Source organism: Psittacula echo (genome assembly GCF_963264785.1).
Source record: "Psittacula echo genome assembly, chromosome: 24".
NCBI classification, from domain to species: domain Eukaryota; kingdom Metazoa; phylum Chordata; class Aves; order Psittaciformes; family Psittacidae; genus Psittacula; species Psittacula echo.
In genome coordinates, this window is record NC_137759.1 from 60,960 (window position 1) to 73,593 (window position 12,634).

The following is a 12,634-nucleotide window of genomic DNA, read 5'->3' on the forward strand; positions in this document are numbered from 1 at the left end:
AGCACGAACGGTTGGCCTCTGCTCCCACAGCCGAAGAGCCAGGGCAAAAAACTGGAGCTGTGCCTCTTCTGCAGAAAGTCAGTTTTGCAACGGTGCCATCCGCATTGCTGTCGCTCCTCCATTTCCCAACTCAAAGTCCATTACAATGGAACCTCTTTGGCACCCGTGCTGGGCTGCCCAGCATCCCAGGGAGTAGAGCACGAACGGTTGGCCTCTGCTCCCACAGCCGAAGAGCCAGGGCAAAAAGATTGAGCTGTGCCTCTTCTGCAGAAAGTCAGCTTTGCAACGGTGCCATCCGCATTGCTGTCGCTCCTCCATTTCCAAACTCAAAGTCCATTACAATGGAACCTCTTTGGCACCCGTGCTGGGCTGCCCAGCATCCCAGGGAGTAGAGCACGAACGGTTGGCCTCTGCTCCCACAGCCGAAGAGCCAGGGCAAAAAACTGGAGCTGTGCCTCTTCTGCAGAAAGTCAGCTTTGCAACGGTGCCATCCGCATTGCTGTCGCTCCTCCATTTCCCAACTCAAAGTCCATTGCAATGGAACCTCTTTGGCACCCGTGCTGGGCTGCCCAGCATCCCAGGGAGTAGAGCACAAACGGTTGGCCTCTGCTCCCACAGCCGAAGAGCCAGGGCAAAAACCTTGAGCTGTGCCTCTTCTGCAGAAAGTCAGCTTTGCAACGGTGCCATCCGCATTGCTGTCGCTCCTCGATTTCCCAACTCAAAGTCCATTACAATGGAACCTCTTTGGCACCCGTGCTGGGCTGCCCAGCATCCCAGGGAGTAGAGCACGAACATTTGGCATCTGCTCCCACAGCCAAAGAGCCAGGGCAAAAACCTTGAGCTGTGCCTCTTCTGCAGAAAGTCAGCTTTGCAACGGTGCCATCCGCATTGCTGTCGCTCCACGATTTCCCAACTCAAAGTCCATTACAATGGAACCTCTTTGGCACCCGTGCTCGGCTGCCCAGCATCCCAGGGAGTAGAGCACGAACGGTTGGCCTCTGCTCCCACAGCCGAAGAGCCAGGGCAAAAAACTTGAGCTGTGCCTCTTCTGCAGAAAATCAGCTTTGCAACGGTGCCATCAGCATTGCTGTCGCTCCTCCATTTCCCAACTCAAAGTCCATTACAATGGAACCTCTTTGGCACCCGTGCTGGGCTGCCCAGCATCCCAGGGAGTAGAGCACGAACGGTTGGCCTCTGCTCCCACAGCCGAAGAGGCAGGGCAAAAACCTGGAGCTGTGCCTCTTCTGCAGAAAGTCAGTTTTGCAACGGTGCTATCCGCATTGCTGTCGCTCCTCCATTTCCCAACTCAAAGTCCATTACAATGGAACCTCTTTGGCACCCGTGCTCGGCTGCCCAGCATCCCAGGGAGTAGAGCACGAACGGTTGGCCTCTGCTCCCACAGCCGAAGAGCCAGGGCAAAAAGCTTGAGCTGTGCCTCTTCTGTAGAAAGTCAGCTTTGCAACGGTGCCATCCGCATTGCTGTCGCTCCTCGATTTCCCAACTCAAAGGCCATTACAATGGAACCTCTTTGGCACCCGTGCTGGGCTGCCCAGCATCCCAGGGAGTAGAGCACGAACGGTTGGCCTCTGCTCCCACAGCCGAAGAGCCAGGGCAAAAACCTTGAGCTGTGCCTCTTCTGCAGAAAGTCAGCTTTGCAACGGTGCCATCCGCATTGCTGTCGCTCCTCGATTTCCCAACTCAAAGTCCATTACAATGGAACCTCTTTGGCACCCGTGCTGGGCTGCCCAGCATCCCAGGGAGTAGAGCACGAACGGTTGGCCTCTGCTCCCACAGCCGAAGAGCCAGGGCAAAAAACTTGAACTGTGCCTCTTCTGCAGAAAGTCAGCTTTGCAACGGTGCCATCCGCATTGCTGTCGCTCCTCGATTTCCCAACTCAAAGTCCATTGCAATGGAACCTCTTTGGCACCCGTGCTGGGCTGCCCAGCATCCCAGGGAGTAGAGCACGAACGGTTGGCCTCTGCTCCCACAGCCGAAGAGCCAGGGCAAAAACCTTGAGCTGTGCCTCTTCTGCAGAAAGTCAGCTTTGCAACGGTGCCATCCGCATTGCTGTCGCTCCTCCATTTCCCAACTCAAAGTCCATTACAATGGAACCTCTTTGGCACCCGTGCTCGGCTGCCCAGCATCCCAGGCAGTAGAGCATGAACGGTTGGCCTCTGCTCCCACAGCCGAAGAGCCAGGGCAAAAAACTGGAGCTGTGCCTCTTCTGCAGAAAGTCAGCTTTGCAACGGTGCCATCCGCATTGCTGTCGCTCCTCAATTTCCCAACTCAAAGTCCATTACAATGGAACCTCTTTGGCACCCGTGCTGGGCTGCCCAGCATCCCAGGGAGTAGAGCACAAACGGTTGGCCTCTGCTCCCACAGCCGAAGAGCCAGGGCAAAAACCTTGAGCTGTGCCTCTTCTGCAGAAAGTCAGCTTTGCAACGGTGCCATCCGCATTGCTGTCGCTCCTCGATTTCCCAACTCAAAGTCCATTACAATGGAACCTCTTTGGCACCCGTGCTGGGCTGCCCAGCATCCCAGGGAGTAGAGCACGAACATTTGGCATCTGCTCCCACAGCCAAAGAGCCAGGGCAAAAACCTTGAGCTGTGCCTCTTCTGCAGAAAGTCAGCTTTGCAACGGTGCCATCCGCATTGCTGTCGCTCCACGATTTCCCAACTCAAAGTCCATTACAATGGAACCTCTTTGGCACCCGTGCTCGGCTGCCCAGCATCCCAGGGAGTAGAGCACGAACGGTTGGCCTCTGCTCCCACAGCCGAAGAGCCAGGGCAAAAAACTTGAGCTGTGCCTCTTCTGCAGAAAATCAGCTTTGCAACGGTGCCATCAGCATTGCTGTCGCTCCTCCATTTCCCAACTCAAAGTCCATTACAATGGAACCTCTTTGGCACCCGTGCTGGGCTGCCCAGCATCCCAGGGAGTAGAGCACGAACGGTTGGCCTCTGCTCCCACAGCCGAAGAGGCAGGGCAAAAACCTGGAGCTGTGCCTCTTCTGCAGAAAGTCAGTTTTGCAACGGTGCTATCCGCATTGCTGTCGCTCCTCCATTTCCCAACTCAAAGTCCATTACAATGGAACCTCTTTGGCACCCGTGCTGGGCTGCCCAGCATCCCAGGGAGTAGAGCACGAACGGTTGGCCTCTGCTCCCACAGCCGAAGAGCCAGGGCAAAAAGATTGAGCTGTGCCTCTTCTGCAGAAAGTCAGCTTTGCAACGGTGCCATCCGCATTGCTGTCGCTCCTCCATTTCCAAACTCAAAGTCCATTACAATGGAACCTCTTTGGCACCCGTGCTGGGCTGCCCAGCATCCCAGGGAGTAGAGCACGAACGGTTGGCCTCTGCTCCCACAGCCGAAGAGCCAGGGCAAAAAACTGGAGCCTCTTCTGCAGAAAGTCAGCTTTGCAACGGTGCCATCCGCATTGCTGTCGCTCCTCCATTTCCCAACTCAAAGTCCATTACAATGGAACCTCTTTGGCACCCGTGCTGGGCTGCCCAGCATCCCAGGGAGTAGAGCACGAACGGTTGGCCTCTGCTCCCACAGCCGAAGAGCCAGGGAAAAAAACTTGAGCTGTGCCTCTTCTGCAGAAAGTCAGCTTTGCAACGGTGCCATCCACATTGCTGTCGCTCCTCCATTTCCCAACTCAAAGTCCATTACAATGGAACCTCTTTGGCACCCGTGCTGGGCTGCCCAGCATCCCAGGGAGTAGAGCACGAACGGTTGGTCTCTGTTCCCACAGCCGAAGAGCCAGGGGAAAAAGCTTGAGCTGTGCGTCTTCTGCAGAAAGTCAGCTTTGCAACGGTGCCATCCGCATTGCTGTCGCTCCTCCATTTCCCAACTCAAAGTCCATTACAATGGAACCTCTTTGGCACCCGTGCTCGGCTGCCCAGCATCCCAGGGAGTAGAGCATGAACGGTTGGCCTCTGCTCCCACAGCCGAAGAGCCAGGGCAAAATCTTGAGCTGTACCTCTTCTGCAGAAAGTCAGCTTTCCAACGTTGCCATCCGCATTGCTGAGGTTCCTTGATTTCTCAACTCAAAGTCCATTACAATGGAACCTCTTTGGCATCCGTACTGGGCTGCCCAGCATCCCAGGGAGTAGAGCACGAACGGTTGGCCTCTGCTCCCACAGCCGAAGAGCCAGGGCAAAAAACTTGAGCTGTGCCTCTTCTGCAGAAAGTCAGCTTTGCAAAGGTGCTATCCGCATTGCTGTCGCTCCTCCATTTCCCAACTCAAAGTCCATTACAATGGAACCTTTTTGGCACCCGTGCTGGGCTGCCCAGCATCCCAGGGAGTAGAGCACGAACGGTTGGCCTCTGCTCCCACAGCCGAAGAGCCAGGGCAAAAAACTTGAGCTGTGCCTCTTCTGCAGAAAGTCAGCTTTGCAACGGTGCCATCCGCATTGCTGTCGCTCCTCGATTTCCCAACTCAAAGTCCATTGCAATGGAACCTCTTTGGCACCCGTGCTGGGCTGCCCAGCATCCCAGGGAGTAGAGCACGAACGGTTGCCCTCTGCTCCCACAGCCGAAGAGCCAGGGCAAAAAACTGGAGCTGTGCCTCTTCTGCAGAAAGTCAGTTTTGCAACGGTGCCATCCGCATTGCTGTCGCTCCTCCATTTCCCAACTCAAAGTCCATTACAATGGAACCTCTTTGGCACCCGTGCTGGGCTGCCCAGCATCCCAGGGAGTAGAGCACGAACGGTTGGCCTCTGCTCCCACAGCCGAAGAGCCAGGGCAAAAAGATTGAGCTGTGCCTCTTCTGCAGAAAGTCAGCTTTGCAACGGTGCCATCCGCATTGCTGTCGCTCCTCCATTTCCAAACTCAAAGTCCATTACAATGGAACCTCTTTGGCACCCGTGCTGGGCTGCCCAGCATCCCAGGGAGTAGAGCACGAACGGTTGGCCTCTGCTCCCACAGCCGAAGAGCCAGGGCAAAAAACTGGAGCTGTGCCTCTTCTGCAGAAAGTCAGCTTTGCAACGGTGCCATCCGCATTGCTGTCGCTCCTCCATTTCCCAACTCAAAGTCCATTACAATGGAACCTCTTTGGCACCCGTGCTGGGCTGCCCAGCATCCCAGGGAGTAGAGCACGAACGGTTGGCCTCTGCTCCCACAGCCGAAGAGCCAGGGAAAAAAACTTGAGCTGTGCCTCTTCTGCAGAAAGTCAGCTTTGCAACGGTGCCATCCACATTGCTGTCGCTCCTCCATTTCCCAACTCAAAGTCCATTACAATGGAACCTCTTTGGCACCCGTGCTGGGCTGCCCAGCATCCCAGGGAGTAGAGCACGAACGGTTGGTCTCTGTTCCCACAGCCGAAGAGCCAGGGGAAAAAGCTTGAGCTGTGCATCTTCTGCAGAAAGTCAGCTTTGCAACGGTGCCATCCGCATTGCTGTCGCTCCTCCATTTCCCAACTCAAAGTCCATTACAATGGAACCTCTTTGGCACCCGTGCTCGGCTGCCCAGCATCCCAGGGAGTAGAGCATGAACGGTTGGCCTCTGCTCCCACAGCCGAAGAGCCAGGGCAAAATCTTGAGCTGTACCTCTTCTGCAGAAAGTCAGCTTTCCAACGTTGCCATCCGCATTGCTGAGGTTCCTTGATTTCTCAACTCAAAGTCCATTACAATGGAACCTCTTTGGCATCCGTACTGGGCTGCCCAGCATCCCAGGGAGTAGAGCACGAACGGTTGGCCTCTGCTCCCACAGCCGAAGAGCCAGGGCAAAAAACTTGAGCTGTGCCTCTTCTGCAGAAAGTCAGCTTTGCAAAGGTGCTATCCGCATTGCTGTCGCTCCTCCATTTCCCAACTCAAAGTCCATTACAATGGAACCTTTTTGGCACCCGTGCTGGGCTGCCCAGCATCCCAGGGAGTAGAGCACGAACGGTTGGCCTCTGCTCCCACAGCCGAAGAGCCAGGGCAAAAAACTTGAGCTGTGCCTCTTCTGCAGAAAGTCAGCTTTGCAACGGTGCCATCCGCATTGCTGTCGCTCCTCGATTTCCCAACTCAAAGTCCATTGCAATGGAACCTCTTTGGCACCCGTGCTCGGCTGCCCAGCATCCCAGGGAGTAGAGCACGAACGGTTGCCCTCTGCTCCCACAGCCGAAGAGCCAGGGCAAAAAACTGGAGCTGTGCCTCTTCTGCAGAAAATCAGCTTTGCAACGGTGCCATCAGCATTGCTGTCGCTCCTCCATTTCCCAACTCAAAGTCCATTACAATGGAACCTCTTTGGCACCCGTGCTGGGCTGCCCAGCATCCCAGGGAGTAGAGCACGAACGGTTGGCCTCTGCTCCCACAGCCGAAGAGGCAGGGCAAAAACCTGGAGCTGTGCCTCTTCTGCAGAAAGTCAGTTTTGCAACGGTGCTATCCGCATTGCTGTCGCTCCTCCATTTCCCAACTCAAAGTCCATTGCAATGGAACCTCTTTGGCACCCGTGCTCGGCTGCCCAGCATCCCAGGGAGTAGAGCACGAACGGTTGGCCTCTGCTCCCACAGCCGAAGAGCCAGGGCAAAAACCTTGAGCTGTGCCTCTTCTGTAGAAAGTCAGCTTTGCAACGGTGCCATCCGCATTGCTGTCGCTCCTCGATTTCCCAACTCAAAGGCCATTACAATGGAACCTCTTTGGCACCCGTGCTGGGCTGCCCAGCATCCCAGGGAGTACAGCACGAACGGTTGGCCTCTGCTCCCACAGCCGAAGAGCCAGGGCAAAAAACTGGAGCTGTGCCTCTTCTGCAGAAAGTCAGTTTTGCAACGGTGCCATCCGCATTGCTGTCGCTCCTCCATTTCCAAACTCAAAGTCCATTACAATGGAACCTCTTTGGCACCCGTGCTGGGCTGCCCAGCATCCCAGGGAGTAGAGCACGAACGGTTGGCCTCTGCTCCCACAGCCGAAGAGCCAGGGCAAAAAGATTGAGCTGTGCCTCTTCTGCAGAAAGTCAGCTTTGCAACGGTGCCATCCGCATTGCTGTCGCTCCTCCATTTCCAAACTCAAAGTCCATTACAATGGAACCTCTTTGGCACCCGTGCTGGGCTGCCCAGCATCCCAGGGAGTAGAGCACGAACGGTTGGCCTCTGCTCCCACAGCCGAAGAGCCAGGGCAAAAAACTGGAGCTGTGCCTCTTCTGCAGAAAGTCAGCTTTGCAACGGTGCCATCCGCATTGCTGTCGCTCCTCCATTTCCCAACTCAAAGTCCATTACAATGGAACCTCTTTGGCACCCGTGCTGGGCTGCCCAGCATCCCAGGGAGTAGAGCACGAACGGTTGGCCTCTGCTCCCACAGCCGAAGAGCCAGGGAAAAAAACTTGAGCTGTGCCTCTTCTGCAGAAAGTCAGCTTTGCAACGGTGCCATCCACATTGCTGTCGCTCCTCCATTTCCCAACTCAAAGTCCATTACAATGGAACCTCTTTGGCACCCGTGCTGGGCTGCCCAGCATCCCAGGGAGTAGAGCACGAACGGTTGGCCTCTGTTCCCACAGCCGAAGAGCCAGGGGAAAAAGCTTGAGCTGTGCATCTTCTGCAGAAAGTCAGCTTTGCAACGGTGCCATCCGCATTGCTGTCGCTCCTCCATTTCCCAACTCAAAGTCCATTACAATGGAACCTCTTTGGCACCCGTGCTCGGCTGCCCAGCATCCCAGGGAGTAGAGCATGAACGGTTGGCCTCTGCTCCCACAGCCGAAGAGCCAGGGCAAAATCTTGAGCTGTACCTCTTCTGCAGAAAGTCAGCTTTCCAACGTTGCCATCCGCATTGCTGAGGTTCCTTGATTTCTCAACTCAAAGTCCATTACAATGGAACCTCTTTGGCATCCGTACTGGGCTGCCCAGCATCCCAGGGAGTAGAGCACGAACGGTTGGCCTCTGCTCCCACAGCCGAAGAGCCAGGGCAAAAAACTTGAGCTGTGCCTCTTCTGCAGAAAGTCAGCTTTGCAAAGGTGCTATCCGCATTGCTGTCGCTCCTCCATTTCCCAACTCAAAGTCCATTACAATGGAACCTCTTTGGCACCCGTGCTGGGCTGCCCAGCATCCCAGGGAGTAGAGCACGAACGGTTGGCCTCTGCTCCCACAGCCGAAGAGCCAGGGCAAAAAACTTGAGCTGTGCCTCTTCTGCAGAAAGTCAGCTTTGCAACGGTGCCATCCGCTTTGCTGTCGCTCCTCGATTTCCCAACTCAAAGTCCATTGCAATGGAACCTCTTTGGCACCCGTGCTGGGCTGCCCAGCATCCCAGGGAGTAGAGCACGAACGGTTGGCCTCTGCTCCCACAGCCGAAGAGCCAGGGCAAAAAACTGGAGCTGTGCCTCTTCTGCAGAAAGTCAGCTTTGCAACGGTGCCATCCGCATTGCTGTCGCTCCTCCATTTCCCAACTCAAAGTCCATTACAATGGAACCTCTTTGGCACCCGTGCTCGGCTGCCCAGCATCCCAGGGAGTAGAGCATGAACGGTTGGCCTCTGCTCCCACAGCCGAAGAGCCAGGGCAAAAAACTGGAGCTGTGCCTCTTCTGCAGAAAGTCAGCTTTGCAACGGTGCCATCCGCATTGCTGTCGCTCCTCAATTTCCCAACTCAAAGTCCATTACAATGGAACCTCTTTGGCACCCGTGCTGGGCTGCCCAGCATCCCAGGGAGTAGAGCACAAACGGTTGGCCTCTGCTCCCACAGCCGAAGAGCCAGGGCAAAAAGCTTGAGCGGTGCATCTTCTGCAGAAAGTCAGCTTTGCAACGGTGCCATCCGCATTGCTGTCGCTCCTCCATTTCCCAACTCAAAGTCCATTACAATGGAACCTCTTTGGCACCCGTGCTGGGCTGCCCAGCATCCCAGGGAGTAGAGCACGAACGGTTGGCCTCTGCTCCCACAGCCGAAGAGCCAGGGCAAAAAACCTTGAGCTGTGCCTCTTCTGCAGAAAGTCAGCTTTGCAACGGTGCCATCAGCATTGCTGTCGCTCCTCGATTTCCCAACTCAAAGGCCATTACAATGGAACCTCTTTGGCACCCGTGCTGGGCTGCCCAGCATCCCAGGCAGTAGAGCACGAACGGTTGGCCTCTGCTCCCACAGCCGAAGAGCCAGGGCAAAAAACTGGAGCTGTGCCTCTTCTGCAGAAAGTCAGCTTTGCAACGGTGCCATCCGCATTGCTGTCGCTCCTCGATTTCCCAACTCAAAGTCCATTACAATGGAACCTCTTTGGCACCCGTGCTGGGCTGCCCAGCATCCCAGGGAGTAGAGCACGAACATTTGGCATCTGCTCCCACAGCCAAAGAGCCAGGGCAAAAACCTTGAGCTGTGCCTCTTCTGCAGAAAGTCAGCTTTGCAACGGTGCCATCCGCATTGCTGTCGCTCCTCGATTTCCCAACTCAAAGTCCATTACAATGGAACCTCTTTGGCACCCGTGCTGGGCTGCCCAGCATCCCAGGGAGTAGAGCACGAACGGTTGGCCTCTGCTCCCACAGCCGAAGAGCCAGGGCAAAAACCTTGATCTGTGCCTCTTCTGCAGAAAGTCAGCTTTGCAACGGTGCCATCCGCATTGCTGTCGCTCCTCCATTTCCCAACTCAAAGTCCATTGCAATGGAACCTCTTTGGCACCCGTGCTCGGCTGCTCAGCATCCCAGGCAGTAGAGCACGAACGGTTGCCCTCTGCTCCCACAGCCAAAGAGCCAGGGCAAAAACCTTGATCTGTGCCTCTTCTGCAGAAAGTCAGCTTTGCAACGGTGCCATCCGCATTGCTGTCGCTCCACGATTTCCCAACTCAAAGTCCATTACAATGGAACCTCTTTGGCACCCGTGCTGGGCTGCCCTGCATCCCAGGGAGTAGAGCACGAACGGTTGGCCTCTGCTCCCACAGCCGAAGAGCCAGGGCAAAAAACTTGAGCTGTGCCTCTTCTGCAGAAAGTCAGCTTTGCAACGGTGCCATCAGCATTGCTGTCGCTCCTCGATTTCCCAACTCAAAGGCCATTACAATGGAACCTCTTTGGCACCCGTGCTGGGCTGCCCAGCATCCCAGGGAGTAGAGCACGAACGGTTGGCCTCTGCTCCCACAGCCGAAGAGCCAGGGCAAAAAACTGGAGCTGTGCCTCTTCTGCAGAAAGTCAGCTTTGCAACGGTGCCATCCGCATTGCTGTCGCTCCTCGAATTCCCAACACAAAGTCCATTACAATGGAACATCTTTGGCACCCGTGCTGGGCTGCCCAGCATCCCAGGGAGTAGAGCATGAACGGTTGCCCTCTGCTCCCACAGCCGAAGAGCCAGGGGAAAAAGCTTGAGCTGTGCATCTTCTGCAGAAAGTCAGCTTTGCAACGGTGCCATCTGCATTGCTGTCGCTCCTCCATTTCCCAACTCAAAGTCCATTACAATGGAACCTCTTTGGCACCCGTGCTGGGCTGCCCAGCATCCCAGGGAGTAGAGCATGAACGGTTGGCCTCTGCTCCCACAGCCGAAGAGCCAGGGCAAAAAACTTGAGCTGTGCCTCTTCTGCAGAAAGTCAGCTTTGCAACGGTGCCATCCGCATTGCTGTCGCTCCTCGATTTCCCAACTCAAAGTCCATTACAATGGAACCTCTTTGGCACCCGTGCTCGGCTGCCCAGCATCCCAGGGAGTAGAGCTCGAACGGTTGGCCTCTGCTCCCACAGCCGAAGAGGCAGGGCAAAAAACTGGAGCTGTGCCTCTTCTGCAGAAAGTCAGCTTTGCAACGGTGCCATCCGCATTGCTGTCGCTCCTCCATTTCCCAACTCAAAGTCCATTACAATGGAACCTCTTTGGCACCCGTGCTCGGCTGCCCAGCATCCCAGGGAGTAGAGCACGAACGGTTGGCCTCTGCTCCCACAGCCGAAGAGCCAGGGCAAAAAACTGCAGCTGTGCCTCTTCTGCAGAAAGTCAGCTTTGCAACGGTGCCATCCGCATTGCTGTCGCTCCTCGATTTCCCAACTCAAAGTCCATTACAATGGAACCTCTTTGGCACCCGTGCTCGGCTGCCCAGCATCCCAGGCAGTAGAGCACGAACGGTTGGCCTCTGCTCCCACAGCCGAAGAGCCAGGGCAAAAAACTTGAGCTGTGCCTCTTCTGCAGAAAGTCAGCTTTGCAACGGTGCCATCCGCATTGCTGTCGCTCCTCCATTTCCCAACTCAAAGTCCATTGCAATGGAACCTCTTTGGCACCCGTGCTGGGCTGCCCAGCATCGCAGGGAGTAGAGCACGAACGGTTGGCCTCTGCTCCCACAGCCGAAGAGCCAGGGCAAAAACATTGAGCTGTGCCTCTTCTGCAGAAAGTCAGCTTTGCAACGGTGCCATCCGCATTGCTGTCGCTCCTCCATTTCCCAACTCAAAGTCCATTACAATGGAACCTCTTTGGCACCCGTGCTCGGCTGCCCAGCATCCCAGGGAGTAGAGCATGAACGGTTGGCCTCTGCTCCCACAGCCGAAGAACCAGGGCAAAAAACTGGAGCTGTGCCTCTTCTGCAGAAAGTCAGCTTTGCAACGGTGCCATCCGCATTGCTGTCGCTCCTCAATTTCCCAACTCAAAGTCCATTACAATGGAACCTCTTTGGCACCCGTGCTGGGCTGCCCAGCATCCCAGGGAGTAGAGCACAAACGGTTGGCCTCTGCTCCCACAGCCGAAGAGCCAGGGCAAAAACCTTGAGCTGTGCCTCTTCTGCAGAAAGTCAGCTTTGCAACGGTGCCATCCGCATTGCTGTCGCTCCTCCATTTCCCAACTCAAAGTCCATTACAATGGAACCTCTTTGGCACCCGTGCTGGGCTGCCCAGCATCCCAGGGAGTAGAGCACGAACATTTGGCATCTGCTCCCACAGCCGAAGAGCCAGGGCAAAAACCTTGAGCTGTGCCTCTTCTGCAGAAAGTCAGCTTTGCAACGGTGCCATCAGCATTGCTGTCGCTCCTCGATTTCCCAACTCAAAGTCCATTACAATGGAACCTCTTTGGCACCCGTGCTCGGCTGCCCAGCATCCCAGGCAGTAGAGCACGAACGGTTGGCCTCTGCTCCCACAGCCGAAGAGCCAGGGCAAAAAACTTGAGCTGTGCCTCTTCTGCAGAAAATCAGCTTTGCAACGGTGCCATCAGCATTGCTGTCGCTCCTCCATTTCCCAACTCAAAGGCCATTACAATGGAACCTCTTTGGCACCCGTGCTGGGCTGCCCAGCATCCCAGGGAGTAGAGCACGAACGGTTGGCCTCTGCTCCCACAGCCGAAGAGCCAGGGCAAAAAACTTGAGCTGTGCCTCTTCTGCAGAAAGTCAGCTTTGCAACGGTGCCATCCGCATTGCTGTCGCTCCTCGATTTCCCAACACAAAGTCCATTACAATGGAACCTCTTTGGCACCCGTGCTGGGCTGCCCAGCATCCCAGGGAGTAGAGCATGAACGGTTGGCCTCTGCTCCCACAGCCGAAGAGCCAGGGGAAAAAGCTTGAGCTGTGCATCTTCTGTAGAAAGTCAGCTTTGCAACGGTGCCATCCGCATTGCTGTCGCTCCTCGATTTCCCAACTCAAAGGCCATTACAATGGAACCTCTTTGGCACCCGTGCTGGGCTGCCCAGCATCCCAGGGAGTACAGCACGAACGGTTGGCCTCTGCTCCCACAGCCGAAGAGCCAGGGCAAAAAACTGGAGCTGTGCCTCTTCTGCAGAAAGTCAGTTTTGCAACGGTGCC